The following is a 16236-nucleotide window of genomic DNA, read 5'->3' as shown; positions in this document are numbered from 1 at the left end:
TCTGTTTCTGGCTAACGTTCCTGCTGAAGAACTGGACAGAATGTCAAATCTATGCTGGAGACGGTGATCAAATCCCTGGAAATGTATAGTATGCTACTTGTGTACAGAACACTCGAAACTTGTTAATTTATTTGCCTGAAACTCTTTCCCTCAATGGATGACGAAACTGGTCCAGACTGGGTCGGAGTGAGCCCTAAATTCGTCCTCCAACTGTTCAAGGAAAATCGACCAATCTTTGATACAAATCGAACTGTAACTTGCTCCCAGCCTTGGCCCGAAATTCATTTATAATTTCTTGCCAAACAATCTAATATCGACACCTGCAATCCATGAGAAACCCTTGGTATTCAGTCCTGCGATTTTTTTGTAATTTTCTAGACTCCAAGCAAGTGACGAAAATGGTTCAGAAAGGGCCGCTGGTGTTGGAGGGAAATACTGAATCTGTTATAAAGGAAAAAGACGCTGCCCCAGCACAATTCTGTTCTTCTTAAACTCCAGGCTGAGTATTATCCTCTACAACCTGCCCACACTGCCGCTCCTATATAATTTAATGCGATTTTTAATAAATTATAACCTTCAAACATAGTGCCAAATCTGGTGTGGACTGAGCCGCCTGGGTTCAAGGAAGATAATGTAATAGATTGCATGCAATTCCGACCAGGCATGAGGAAATTATAACCATAGATATGCTTCCAGCTTCCTTACGAATTTCTCTAGACCTTTGCGAATAGCTTAAATCCTAAAAAAAATCAATTCTCAGAATGATCCTCCAAAATTGGCCTTAGGCCACAGATTTTGTCCTGATGAAATGACTGTGATGTCACCTCCAATCTGCAATAATTCAGATGATATTTCACACCCTCAAAATTGCGTACCAATTGAGAGTTTTCGTTCTCAATGGCCAGTTGTGACAATTGCAGAAACCCTAGGCTCCACAATGCACACGTGATTGAATCACAATCTGATATCAAGAGAGAAGTAAACAACTGCTTGATTAGAATGAAGCCCCGAGGCACCTATTTATTCTTTCCTCTCCATTTCCTCCAGAAGCTTCTAGAACATTATTTTATTTTATCTATTAAGTGACTTTATAAAATATTTTTATAATCCAAGTCACTTTATTAAATTAATTAAATATAAAGTTACCTTTTAATATTTATTTATTTGATAACTTTATAAATAATTAACTTAATATCACTTATTTATTTAATTAAAATAATTAATTAGTCGTCCTTATAAAATATTCATTATTTTGGACAACCAAATTAATTAAATTAATTAAATCGAACTGCCTCCAAAAAATGGGGACATGACATCACTTCAGGCGGCTTTGAAGGGAGTAGGTAGGTGAACCTGTCCCTCAACCCTAATCTATTGGTTTTAGGATTTTTGTAGCAGATTGCAATGAATAAAGGTTTGTTGATCTCTTAAGAATACAACTAATTCTCAAGAATAATCAAAACTTATATGAATGCTTAGATATTTGAATTTCTTGTTTGTAAATACTTTAAATAAAAGAGTGCTTTGGTTGTGAAATATAAATGTGAAATGGAATTTCTCTAAAAATGCTTGATTATCTTATATCCAATCTAGACTAGTGCCTTTATCTCCTACCGAATTATTATTAATTCAATCAAATGGTCCTATGTACAACCTTAGAGACAATTTTAATAACTTGTTATTAGAAACAATAACATCACCTTAAGGGCATATGTATGAATTTTAATTTTAATTTGTATTGTTGCAATTAGTAGATTACTTAATTTAAAACCCTAGCTTTGAGAGACCAATAAGACAGAGAAGTTTGAAAACCAATCCGTCTAATTGATATTCGAATTGCAACTAAATTTGAAATCACAATAAATAGGAGTTGCACAATGAAACAATCTAATAAATAGATTTATCCAAGGGACTTATCATATAATTAAAATAATAGATTAATCAAAAATAGAGCAACACTAAATCTTTATATCGTAATAAACATAAGAAAATTATCTGGTTACCAATTTAGTACTTCCAACAGACAAAACCAAAATGTTCTGTGAGATATTGCTGTTGAAAAAGCCGAATCGTTATCGACATGCTCTCCTTTGTTATGAATGTGATTTTATCTGATTGTGGTATTATAATTGTGATCATGTCTCACCCAATCATGGTATCCCTTTTATAAAATGTTAAGGGATGCAATAAAGCTTCCAACCATTGCATCACTTCATAACAAAAAGTTAATCCTAAAACTGAAAATATTTAAAACATTAAAATAATATTTCAAATGGTTTGTTTTAAATAATGATTTTGTTCGGACTCCTATTGTAATCATCAACCGATCTTCATGATTAATCATTAATAGAGAGATCTGCAAAAACAAAATAATTTAACTTAGATAGTTATATTGATGGAAGAGAAATAAATTCTTACCTTTTAGGGCTTATTCGTCATTTAATGGTTCTCTGCTAAATTCATCCTACACACATTACTTTTGTGAGCAAAAAAATTTATAATAAAACTAATGTAAATCATGATATAACTTGAAATATTTAGGGTAAGTAGTAGTCCTTGCTAAAAAATAATCCATGCCATGATTTTATATTTCCGGATAATATAAAATACATTATAAAATTTTCTTTCAAAGACATAAATTAGTTTATTTTGAATGACAATCACATTTTCCTCTTCAAATTTTGGAAAATACTTTCCTCAAAAATTTATCTTATATAAGGGAGGATGTATAAATATTTTGTACATTATATTTTTTTATTAAAATTCATATATAATTAATGAATTAGATTATAATTAAATATAGTGTTAGGGCAACATATAAGATATTTTAAAAAATGATATCATTTATTAATTAGGCTACTTAAAAGAATATTACTTTAAAATTAATTTAATCATTTTGTAAGCTAATTAGTTCAATTTTTAAATGCCTGCTTAATAAATGTGTATTCACATTTTGGTGAAAAGATGAAGCTTCTCTTTCTATTGATGTGTATTATGTAATTATTGAATACTTCAACTTTTGACATCTTGGTGAGGATCTTTCACCTTACTATTTCACATTAAATCATTGGTCAAGTAAAACCATTTTAATGCTCTATACCTTTACATGTTCACTTCACACCTTTGTCATTACTATCAATATTTCTTCTTTGAGTAAAAACTTATCCTGTGATGTCCTTTGTTTTATGCACCATGGTGATATTTACAATTTTATTTACCAGTGTAATTACTTGATACAAATGTCTAAAAGTTTCATCTCATAAACATCAATTTGTAATTTGATATAACATTAAATCCATCCTTATCTTGATATCGGAGCTTTTAAAATACTATGTAGTAGCTCACATGCCTTCATGCTTTGTTCTTACTTCTAGATTAAACATTAATTCACTTTCCTTGTTTCCCAATATGCTCGCTATATGCAAATTCTTTGTTTTAATTCTTGGAAAATAGAGACGTTATTCGCTATTTCGAAGCTTCCTTATCCTTTTTCATTTGAAATGACAATATATGAAAACTGAAAAGTTTGAATAAATTTATATTTTCACTGGTTGTATATTATACAACAGCAATACAATAACATGCAACTATCCAAATGATCCAATCTTATAAATAGTAAAAACAGTTAGATTGGTAAATGTAGATAAAACCTGTAAGAAGGCTAAATTTGCATCCAACCTTCAAATGCTTCTTCAAGGGTTTGCGTCCTCGAAGAAATAACCAACAACTATTTCCAGCTCCCAGATTAATATTTTTTTTAAATATTATAATCTTCATAACTTCCCATGAGGAGCCTGTTGTACCTTTATCACTTTTCCCAATGTGATGCACACTCTTTTAAGCAATGTGGGATAAAGCACCATTTTGTTCTTTAGTCACCTTTTTAAAAATAAAGTGACAAGTTAAATGAACTTTAAAAGTCACTTAGCTAGTAAACCATATAATCATTAGGCATTAAAATAACTGACCAAATGAACTTGGATAAAAACGTGCAATAACTCGTTTGAAAGCTCTCGGCGAGATGCTTCCAAATCAACACTGGGATATCAAGAATACTGAGCTCTGTTTACTTACTAGAAATAGTAAGCATCCGGACAACCTGCCCAAAACTACTTTGATGGGTCTGAAACTGGAAATGTCTAGGTCAAAGCTCGAACATAACCCCGTAACGAACCTTCTCACCCCCAAAACCTAGGCGAAGTGAGCCGGCAACACTGAATTATAATGTCCTAGAAAAGGGGACATTACAAAGCCTCCCTTCTCAAAGATTGCTTGCCCTCAAGCAATCCGATCATACTTGCAGAAATCAAATGCCAGGATCCCATACTCGTCTGGAGAATGAGGTTCTACTCCTCAGTCGATGTACCCTGACATGCATTTTCCCAAACTCAGAATGGTGAAACAGTACAATAGGAATCAATGTGCCAAATAACTGAATGCTAGGATCCCAAGTCTCACCATAAAAGGATACCAACTGCCATGTGTTGCTGCCCTGTGTGCCAATACCCTTAGTCAGGATGAAAGCCTCACTCCATGAGTGACCCTGTGAGTCTCTATTGTCAAATGAAGATGGGAGCCCAACAATATACCCATATCCACCCCAAGAAGATAGCAACCAAACTCTCCATTTAGCTCCCCAATAAAAGGCAATACCTAAGGATGCTCCACCTGGATCCCAAGTGAGGACTTGTGCGTTGTCTGAGATACTATTGACCAGTTCCTATAATATCTGTGTCACTGCATCACTGTACCACTCCTGTAATATCTGTTCTAATGTCAATGATAGATCCAGCCAATCCAGCTCCACCACCATATCATTATGGTGAAAAAGGAGAAATCCTAATCTCTGAAACTCTGATATGTCAGAAAGCTGAAACACACAGATCATACTCATGTGACTATGTAGCAACATAGCATAATCCACCAGATGTAAGATACTATTAACACTTGGATCCCCGACTACCCAATCAACATGATCCTAGGTAAATGAAAGAGTGGTTGGTGAATCACCAACATCATGAGTGCTAACATTGTCTTCAATACCCTGCTAAATAAAAAATGTAGCCACCTCATGTGGAACGTAGGGTAATGTGTGATCTCCCCACTCACCTGCAAATAACTCATTGACCTTGGAAGGCCAAATACAATCAGCGAATATATTACCACCATACACAGGAAAATCATTGATAGTGGAAATATACCAACAAGAAAAATCACCAATCAGCAAGTAGGCTGTGTCCATCTCGTAAGAGCTAGGTGATAAATCTTTGAGTAAGTTAAAAAATTCCTTAGCGCATGCGAAAGATAAATTTGAACTTCCTACCCCACAATAAGTATTCTCGCTTATGTCCAAGTCTTCATAAGAGGATGGTTCACCATTAATTGAAATCTCTGAATTATCCTCACTTGTTGTATCACTAACCATGTGCTCATGTGAAGATGTACAGCTGCTGTCATAAAAATCAGAATTTTTAGACTCATCAACTTGCCGATCCATAGAATTTTTCTCACCATAGAAAGTCTCAAACGGGGAACACGTGATTGAATCACATTGTTTGCCTTCACATCTACCCACTTTATGAATTTCTTCAATGATTTGTGTGATTTCTTGTGCCCTTGAACCCCGGTTATCTTCTTCATAAGTGGCTGCCTCACTCGTTTGATTTTCAGCTTTGTGGATGGAATAATGTGTTAAGCTCAATTGAAGGCATAGCTCATCTACCTCACTTTCCTTGTCCCTTCCAAATTTTATTGCTAGATCTCTATCCATTAATAATTGCAAGTACTCATATTTTATCATTTTTAAAGTTTCAAAAATAGTATGTAAAAGAGGACTTGTGACCCCACATACATTCCCATGCCTCTTTTCTATCACAATCTTCTGCATGAGATCCTCAATCAAATTGGAAGTATCATCCATCCTCGTCAACACTTGGACAATCTTGTCCTCTTTGACCAAAAGCATATCCAATAAGTCAAGGAATGATAATGGTTTTCCACCATCTCCTTCAAACACAAGTGGGCTGTTGTCCATAGAATTTTCTGATTTTTCATCACCTAGGGAAACAACATTTTCAGATATATCCTTTAACTCAATGTGTGCTAGATCATCTATCCTGCCAACATCGCGGTCCATTTACTTCTCCTCAATTTTTGACATAATTTTCAGCCTAGTTTCACCATAAAATTTATCCAAGTTAATTTCCATGTCACCAAATAAGATGTTGGTGTTTTCCATGTCTAAATAAGATGGGGAGTTGCCAACGTTGGTGATTTGGTCAACTCTTCTACCTAGGCTATCGATGTGCTCATCAGAAGGACTAGTGTAAATAGCTCCATAAGATATTTTTGTCTCCCAATTACCTGTTAGTATACGTGTGCCATTATTAGTAATTTGCATATTATCATGCAAAGGTTGCTCTTTTTTTTTAGTACTACTATCAAGTTGATTAATGTCTTCCTTATGCAAATTTTTGTAACTGTCCTCTGCAAGGAGATCTCGAGCCAAATCATAGTATTTGTTTTTTATCATGTTTGTCTTGTTTTGCAGCTTTGGCTGAAAGTTCATATATGCTCATTTCACTCCTCATATCGGACTAGAAATTTTGGGCAAATTGCTCTTGAGGCTTCATAATATCTATTGAGACTTTTCCCTATCTAGACTACTTGCCTCTGTAATAGGAATTTGATCGATAGTTTGTTTGCAATTGTCTGATGCAATTCACCCTAACATTGCAATGTTCTCACCTAATAATCTGATATTTTAGTTTCTAAAAATGCCCAAATACTGCCATGATCTCATGAACTGGTAATGTTTCATAGCTGTACTGTTCTGAGTGCAATGTTGATTGAATATTTATTAGCCTCATTCAAATCTCAGTTTAAATTGTTTCTATTAATCAAAACAAAATATATGTATGACTTTAAATGTTGGCAAGACAAAGACTATCTCTTTATACCTCACACCCTTACAATGCTGAATGCATATCTGGATTCAGATTAACACACATGGAAATTTGCTCTCTCTTGCTTGGTTGAAACCACTGTACTGATCCCTGCTTGGCTGTTATCAAAATTTTAATTCTTTGGCCCTCGACATTTTAACATTCAATTGGCATGCTAATAGACAACGAAATATGGATGCTACTGTTGTATCCTTTCATGATTGTGATCAAATGTATATGGAATAGATATCATTTAGCCAGCTTAGACACTTTAGGGAACATGCTCAACAGATTGATTTAGTGCAAATTTAATACCCAATAATAATGTCGACTGGTAGAGAAATTGTCACCGTCCAAAAATGCTGTGAGAAAATAGATGATGTCACCATAAAGTTGGCTCAATGAAGCAGCAAACTGAAGTAGATGACTGTATGGTTTCCTTGCGCTAATCTCATACATAGCGAGAAGGTTTGCAGGACCCACTAACACAACAATAATTCCTTCTACTATAACTACAATAGAATTCCTTGCTACATATCTCGAATCACCCTTGTTGTACTCTTTCTGAACTTCAGCCAAGTAAACGGGGGACTCGAGCTTGTAAAAATCTGGAGTAAAAACAAAATATCCTTTCAGAATAATGTGTTAAGCCAGTAAATGCCCACCGATACATCAAAACTTTGTCAATTTTAGAGATCTTTGAGCATCTTCCTTCATTCGACTGGTGTGTGCTATACCAGCACTCGTCCTGTCAACTACCTCCCGTAACTTCCAACTTGAAGTGATATGGCAATGCAGAGAAAACACCAAGACAGACGGTTCCCCCGTGAACTGAAATAGTGCCATCTTGTTTGTATTTTCGAATCTCCTCACCACATATTGCTCTCCATTGGTTACTATGTTCCTGTACCGACTCTTGCGATTAAATAGTTCTTAGATAACTGGAATAAGGTTTGTCACCACTGCTCCGCATTATACATACGGTTTCTTATTAATAAAATAACAATGGATTTATAACAAGAAAAAAAAATGCAACCACACAGGACTATATTGAATTTAAAACTCGAAATACCAAGTGCATGCCTTTGGCATAAATTGTGCTCTAAACCTTACACCGCAAATAGGAGGACTGGTTTCCTCCATGTCTTTCACATACCTGACCCGTGACTTGGACGTTGGCTCTTGCAATCCTTAGTATTCCGACTACATAGTGCCGGCAACAATACCTTAGCTTCTGTGTACACTGGCGTGGCCGTTTCCCCACGTCAAAACTCACTCCTTGCTATGTAGACGTGAAACTCGAACTATCTCGGATTGCCACGGTTCACCACACTTTCCCGTAACTTGCAATCTTCAAATCGTTACCAACAGTCTATATTACTGATGCCCAAATTGGAGTCTTACCCGCCCGAGCACGTTATCCTCTACAGCACGATGACCACTGGCAGAGTATGCAAAATCCGCTGGAAGGGCAGGAATCACTGTATACGCAAGTTTGTACTGCCGTGGAGTTCACACTGGAGTATCTCTACATACACTTGGGCGTAATTTGTGATGACCTCCATTTTGCCTTCTTAGTGACGTGACTCAAGAAAAGAATCACAGACCATGGCCCTTGTCAATTTGTAACTAGTTCTCATTCCTGCACTAAGACCCTTAAACAATCAACAACATCTGCTACGGAAATGAACTTCTCAGTTCCTTACCTCCTTAGAATATCCTTCCTTATTCAGAATCCGACATAACTTCTTAGCATACCCAATGAAGAGTTGAGATAATGTCCAACTACTTCAGAGTATTTGAGTTCTTAAATTCTTGTCTATTTCCACAGCATGGCAGGATTCTTGGCTCTGATACCATTGTACTATCCTTTTCCAGATATTTACTAAAAAACCCTTGATATAAACTTACAAATTTTATACTAAATAGTAAACCAGTATTTGATATAAATTCCATAACTTATATCCACTTTATAACTACAAATGTGCATAAGAGAAAACCCAGAAAAGTTTGTTTTATTCCTCCAATAATCAGAAAGTACATATATAAACCAGGAATTAACACAATTAATCACCAATTGTATATTACACAACAACAATACCATAGCATGCAACTATCCAAATGATCCAATCTTATTAATAGTAAAAATAGTCAGACTGGCAAATGTAGATAAAACCTGTAAGAAGGCTAGGTTTGTGTCCAATCTTCAAATGCTTCTTCAAGGGTTTGTGTCCTCGAAGAAATAACCAGCAACTGTTTTCAGCTCCCAAATTAATATTTGTTTTAAATATTATAATCGTCATAACTTCTCATGAGGAGCCTGTTGTACCTTTATCACTTTTTCGATGTGATGCACGCTCTTTTAAGCAATGTGTGATAAAGCACCATTTTGTCCTTTAGTCACTTAAGAATTGAACATAGTACCTTTTTAAAAATAAAGTGACAAGTTAAATGAACTTTAAAAGTCACTTAGCCAGTAAACCATATAATCGTCAGGCATTAAAATAATTGACCAAACGAACTTAGATAAGCACGTGCAATAGCTCTTTGGAAATCTCTCGGCGAGATGCTTCCAAACCAACACTGGGATATCAAGAATACTAAGCTCTGTTTACTTACTAAAAATAGTAAGCATCTGGACAACCTACCCAAAATTGCTCTGATGGGTCTGAAACTGGAAATGTCTAGGTCAAATCTCGAACGAAACCTCGTAAAGAACCTTTTCGCCCCCAAGACCTAGGTGAAGTGAGCCGGAAACACTGAATTATAATGTCCCAGAAAAAGGGGACATTACAGAAGTTGGCGATATACTGCCAAGAAGTGGCATACTTCTCATGAGAAGTTGAAAAAATCTCACGAGTAGCCCAATGAGATACCATTTAGTGGCCCATTTCAAAATTTGCAGCATTTGGAGGAGAGGAGAAGGGTTTGGTAGAGAGAAATAGTCATGGGAAGCCTTGTAGATTTATTGCAAGTGGATTCAAAGAGATTTTTGAAGAAAATACCAATTCAGAAGAGGGTAGTTTTGCACCGAGATTGGATGACATTCAAGAGGAGGGTAGTGAGAGTGAGGACACTTAGGGCACTGAGAGTGGGGATATTGAAGATGAGGAGTCATTGCTAGCACCAACACCAGCTACATCTAGGATGGATATTGAGATACAACTACAACCACAACCATCGTGGACTGCTAGAGCAAGACCCCTTCCCACTCCCATAGTTTTTACTAGAGCTATTAGGAAGGGGAAGAGGAAGATGTAGAGTAATTTTATATTGTACTTGACATTTGTATTTTTTTATCTTTTTACAATGAGAATTTGCTATATTTAGTTTGCTTTAGACTTCAGAGTCTTTAACTATGGCTGTTAGTCATTGACATTCCACATGAGGATGAGATTTTGTTATGTATTGCATTTATATAATATCTAGATCAGCTTGTTTGGTTTGTTTACTCATATACTGACTCATTAGATGCATCTCCTTATTAAATTCTGCAAAAAAATGCATTGTAAATTAAATCTAAGTCATTTTAAAAATTCTTGATGTTTTCCCGAGAAGTTACCGATTTATCTCCGATATTTGCCGAGAAAAGTTGTTTTTTTGCTTCGCCGATAAGTGGCAGAGAATAAGATTTTGAACCATGGCTCTAATTTTTAAAAAATGCACACAAATAATATAGTACAATAATTTGATATTCTAAGACTCCATCTTGGAAATTTTAACAAGCTTATTTTACATTTTAATGAATATATTAGAGAACTCACTTAATCCAATATATCACACATGTTATGGATATTTTGAAGTTCCTTTAGAATGGACATTTCTTTGGATGTACATCAGAATTACTGATTTTGATGAAGGCTGCTTGATGTTTCAGTCTTTCAGAGCATTAAAATGTTGAGTGACCATAGTTGTAACATCTAAAGCATTGCATTTTCGAGCAATCTACATGGCTTCTTTTCCTTTTGGACTTAGGTTTCTTCTTTTTATCGACTTGGATTGTGAGAGCCTAAATATCACCTCTTGCAGAAGTATTGCCTTGAGATATTAACATGTAGTCCTCTTGTATGCAGTCATCTTTTAGTTGAGCAAGTTTAGGAAGCTTGGATCGAGCACATACCCCTTGTCTAAATGTTTTCCATGATGGTGGTAGTCCTTTTAGAGCTATCATTGCTAATTCCTTCTCATCATAGATGTGACCAATCTTAGAGAGTTGATTCCTTAGTTCTGTGATCCTTAGGAAGTATGAAGCAATGGATTCTCCTTTGTTTATTTTAATATTGGAGAGATTGTCTTCAGAGTTAGAATTCTAGTGGTATTGTTTATCTCGAACATTTCTCCAAGTGCTTTGAGCATTTCATGCGTTGTATCTAATTCTAAGATAATGAGAGGTAGATGATCCTTAACGCCATCCACAATTAATTTCATGGCCCTAGTGTTATCTTTGTCTCGTATGTTCAATTCTTCACTCCCTTTGGTGGTTGGCCAAATTTTTCAAAGAATTGTTTTAGGTCATTCTCTTTTAAGGTTAACTTCATTTGTACTTTCCACCCAGTATAATTTGAGTCACCGTCAAGCCTATCCTCTACTTTTACACCACTCACCATTTTGAAGATAAAGAAACTGAGAATATTTTAGTGCATTGAATAAAAAATAAATTTCTAATCAGGATTGTCACTTAAACCCGCTCTGATACCATGTTGAATTTTCTCAATTCGATTTATATTTGATTCTTACTTATTTAAATGTCCTTGCAATATATTTTACTTTATATTATACAAAGAACTTTTAACACAATTAATAATACTTAATTTTTCCCTGCCACCTTAATACACTAGACTTGATATATATAGAGCCCGATATCAAATCCCTTACACTATGGCTGCTATTATTTTGTTTTTGTTCGATATCTCTATGGAACCAGAAAAGTCATTAAATATGAAAATGAAGGAGGGCAATAATAAGGGTCATGACCATGTACACCTTTTCGGTCAAAAGTCACATTGACCTGACACATTGTTTTAGCCAACGAAAAAGTGTATGGATCAATACACTGGTATGAGCATCCAATAACAAATGATTGAAAGGGACGGGTGACAATATGCTTGATGCTAATATACACGTCAGTTTTGAGTTATGCTCGATGAAATAGATGAGAGTAAATACTTTGACTTATAATTCATATGATAAAGATTAATATAAATATTAACATACTCTCTCTCTCTCTATATATGTATGTATGTATATGTATGTGTATTTCCATAATAGTATTTAATCAATAAATTTTTCTTATGTTTCATTTGACTGAAGATATAAAACTTTAACAAATTAACGGCCTTCCATATACATTGCCTGGTAGTGATGTCACAACCCCATATTAATGAAATTATTATATTTCCTAAGTTGTAACACATGCTACTAAATGGATCATGGAAGATGGCTGATTGGCCGATCCAATTATGTCTTTTCCACGATGTTTACTACATCACAAACTTGCTTTCTTATTCTTGCGACATAGTGATAATGATCGCTATATCGCAATGCTATTTTCCTGTGTCTTTCTTGGGGGCCCCTACTATTCTATGGTAGCCGTGAAAAGGCATGCCTTCATTCAACAATATTGGGCATTCTATCTTAATTACGTATTAGCAACCACAACTATAGTAGTTCCCACCTGCATTGAGCAGTCTTGCTTTTGTCCTCGTCGATTGCTCCTACTTCTCTATAGGCACGTGGGGGTAGGGGCCTTGTGGGATTGACATGAGAGGGTAGGGATGGCTATATTAGAAACTCTAGGTTGAGCTTATATGAAGCGAATGGATACAAGTTATGCCTAAAAACAATTCTTTTTAAGCTTTGTCCACAAGTATTTGCTATAAGTAGCCATAATGCAACTATGAATCTCATGGATAGTTTGATCGCGGCTTAGGATGAATGCTGGCGGCATGCTTAACACAAGTGCATCGGATGGGAAGTGGTTGTTTTTCCAATAGCGGACAAGTGAGTAATGCATGCATAAGAACCTACCCAAAACAACAGTTGGAAATGACTGCCCCATAGAATAGTAGGGCCCCATAGAATTGTAGGGCTTTCGTTCGAAAGATGTGATGTATAGATTAGATGTTTCGGTCCATAGAAGTGTAGGGATTTCTTTCGACCTCCCTCTTCGACCTCTCGTTGACCGGCCAACTAGCCCTACTATCAATACACAATAGCTTCGTTCTCCTCCCACCCGACCCCCTTTCACCAGGTTCATTGTCTTCTCTCACCCTTAGTGATGCCCTAAAATTATATCGGCCAGACAGAAGGAAAGTTCCCTTCCATTCTTCATCACTCATTGCCCTACTGCAGGGGTCACCCTCTACATGCATGCACGGGGGGCCCAAGGGGTAACACCAACGAAGATGAACTTTGGAATCACTAGTTTCAATCTTTAGAATAGTGGGGCCCCGTTCACAGAGATGGAGGAATGCCCATGCCGAATAGTAGCGGCCGATTACTGAGCCTATATGGAGAATTCTTTGACAATTTGAATTCAGATTCTAATGTCTTCTAACTTTTTTCAAAATATGCTTTAAAATCTATTAAGTCATTGAGAATGTTTCAAAGTATTATGCATTTTAATCATAACAAAAGATTTTATTTCTCCTACAACCATTTTGGAGAAATTTCGTTGCCAACTAAACACTCCAGAGCTATGAAAATCGATAATATTTATGATAATTAAGATAACATAAGGGTTTGGTCTCATATTTTGAACAGTTTATTTCTTTTTGAGTACTTGCTTTGTAAACTGACCTGCCTGAGCCTCTTACGAGAAAATGTGAACTTTATAATAATAAATCAAATGGGCTCGGATCCTAGCAAATTAAAAGTGAAGACTCCTATGACCTTTTAAGACTCGAGAAATTCTCAGATTTGAAAATTTTGCATATTTTTAAAATGTCAAATTTAGCTCGAGAGCCTTCAGGAAACAATTAAAAAGCATATCAAAACATCTCCAATCTTCATGAAATTGCACAGGATTGTTGTCTCTTATACCAAGAAACCTTTCACCAAACGGTTTTGCAAGATCATGTATGAACACTGAGATATTGATCATCAAAGTTGGTAATTTTTCATTTCTATAAATTGCACTGACATACTGTTAAAAATCTTGTTTTCTTTCCATTTGAAAACTATATCAAGCAAGCTAATCAAGATCTGCAATTTGGAACACAGGTTCATTTTTATGCAAAGAGTGCATAGGTACAATTGGGTTGGCATATAGATCCATGTGTATGGAACTATCATATCCCAAAAAGGGCTACTCAGAATAGTGTCAAAATATGCAAGAGGTGAATTTAACAAATCACAAATGAATTGGGCCTTGCAAAAATATCAAATGACATCATGGGGCCTTAAGAATTTGCATACAGGTACATCTTGATGCAAACAACATAGATGAACAATTGGTTTGACATAGTGCTTATGTGAGAGGAAGATATTGGTTCTCAAATATGAGCATTTTGATAAGTTTTCATTGTGAATTTGAGAAAAACACATATTGAATGGCTCTAGGAAAAATAGTATATGATATTGTATGGACTTGAGAATTGGCACAGAAGTATTTAAATATGCACAAAATATGCTTAGATAGCTAAATTAAGGTAAAAGTACTCAAGTGCAAAGAACGAAAAATGTTCAAATATGCATACCTGTGATGATTCTGCATCTGCAAATTTATACATACCTGAAAGTCGACCACCTGATATATGCATAAAAATCGATTTTTAGGGGTTGAAATTGTTAGAATATGTTTAAACATAGGAATTGCGGATGACTGCACATAAAAATCATCTTTTGGCATAGTATAGAACTCTAAATTTTGCAGAAATCTAGGGTTCCATCACACCCAAGGAGATTCTATGGGGAAACAACTTCATAGTTAGGGCTACTTGTGAACAAATTGTTCAAACCAGAATTTTGAAGGGGCAGCAATCAATATAGTACTTGCAGATAAGGGTGCTTCAAGAGATCTTTCGTTGTTTAGCCAAGCCATACAATCTTAAGTCATCATCTACAGCCTTGTAGCTTGGATGTGGGCTGCCTGAATTAAAAATCTGGGCACATTAACCACTGATCTAGTTGGGAATTCCAGTTTTCAGAAGTTGGCAAATAATATATCATAGTTCCTGAGGATTGTATCAGCCGTATCTCAGCTGTAGTTGCATTCAATTCCAGCTTTACAGTCTCAGAGATCATGTGTGAGGGTTTAAGCTTTGTTTAGGAGGCAGTAGACAGCGATAGATAATTGATACAGATCAGAAAATCAGAACTGCAGCTCTGAAATTTTCAATCTGCGGGATGATATCTCAGATCGCTTTGCATATATGCTTGGTACGGCCTTGTTCATGTTTATCTTGAATAAAAATCACATTTCGTTGCCTTTGCCGTGCATAGTACTTTGTGTTTCTTTTCAACATTCGTTTTATTTCCAAACAATTCTTATTTATTATCAAAATGTATTTTTATTAATAAAACCTCAGAAAACACAAAAATCAAGAAATAAGTCTTGGAAAAAAAATCTGAGTTGACCCACAAAGCTCATTTTTTCAAAAAGAGCCGATCCCTCCATGCCAGATGAAGCACCATGCCTAGGAGGTTTTGGTGTGGAAGTAAAGAGTCACATTAACAGAGGATGCGTGCTAGAGAAAATGACAAGAGAAACTTGGAATATAGTGCAAGGAACATGGACAACTGGACTCTAGGACCAGAATATCGATCAATTAAAAATGATATTCCAAAGAGTGAGAGAACACTTCTCCCACCTGTTGTCTCATTGAGCTTTTGTGGGTCCTAAAGCTCCCAAAGCAGGGAGGTGTGATAAAAAAATGGATCTGTAGAATTTATTTAGTAGTAGACAACTTGAACAGAAAAGTGAATTCAGAGTTGGGAAAAAGAACAAAACCAAAAAAAAGTGCAAAACATATTATGGTCCATGATATCTTATTTTTCCATCAATACTGAAGTCTTTAAATTTGGAAGACTACTTGTACAATCATCATTTCAATCGTTGTTTCTTTAAAAATTCTTTTAGTGCTGGAAGAATTCTGTTGTCATGAGAAATCTACATACAGGGGATTGTAATGTGATGAAAAGTGTTTTTTGAGTTTTGAGAAAATCCAGAAATTTTTTTAGAATTCGATTACTCACTGTAAGGAGATAAATATAAGTATAGGATAGAAACGGAGTCTAATTTGATTTAATTATCTTTCAAAAATGTGAAGGAAGGTAGCAAGGCCATTACTAC

At 35.4% G+C, this 16236-nt stretch overlaps 1 protein-coding gene across 1 annotated transcript in view; it reads left to right on the top strand.

Annotated features, from left to right (window-relative positions):
* Positions 1-16236, top strand: part of ABP1 (endoplasmic reticulum auxin binding protein 1) — a 189366-nt gene that overhangs the window by 118822 nt on the left and 54308 nt on the right. The gene's annotated exons all lie outside the window — the stretch shown is intronic.

This window comes from Cupressus sempervirens, chromosome 9, assembly GCF_028749045.1.
Source record: "Cupressus sempervirens isolate cs-2001-9-10 chromosome 9, ASM2874904v1, whole genome shotgun sequence".
NCBI classification, from domain to species: domain Eukaryota; kingdom Viridiplantae; phylum Streptophyta; class Pinopsida; order Cupressales; family Cupressaceae; genus Cupressus; species Cupressus sempervirens.
Note: the sequence above shows the minus strand (reverse complement) of the source record. Positions and strands in the feature narration are given on the sequence as shown.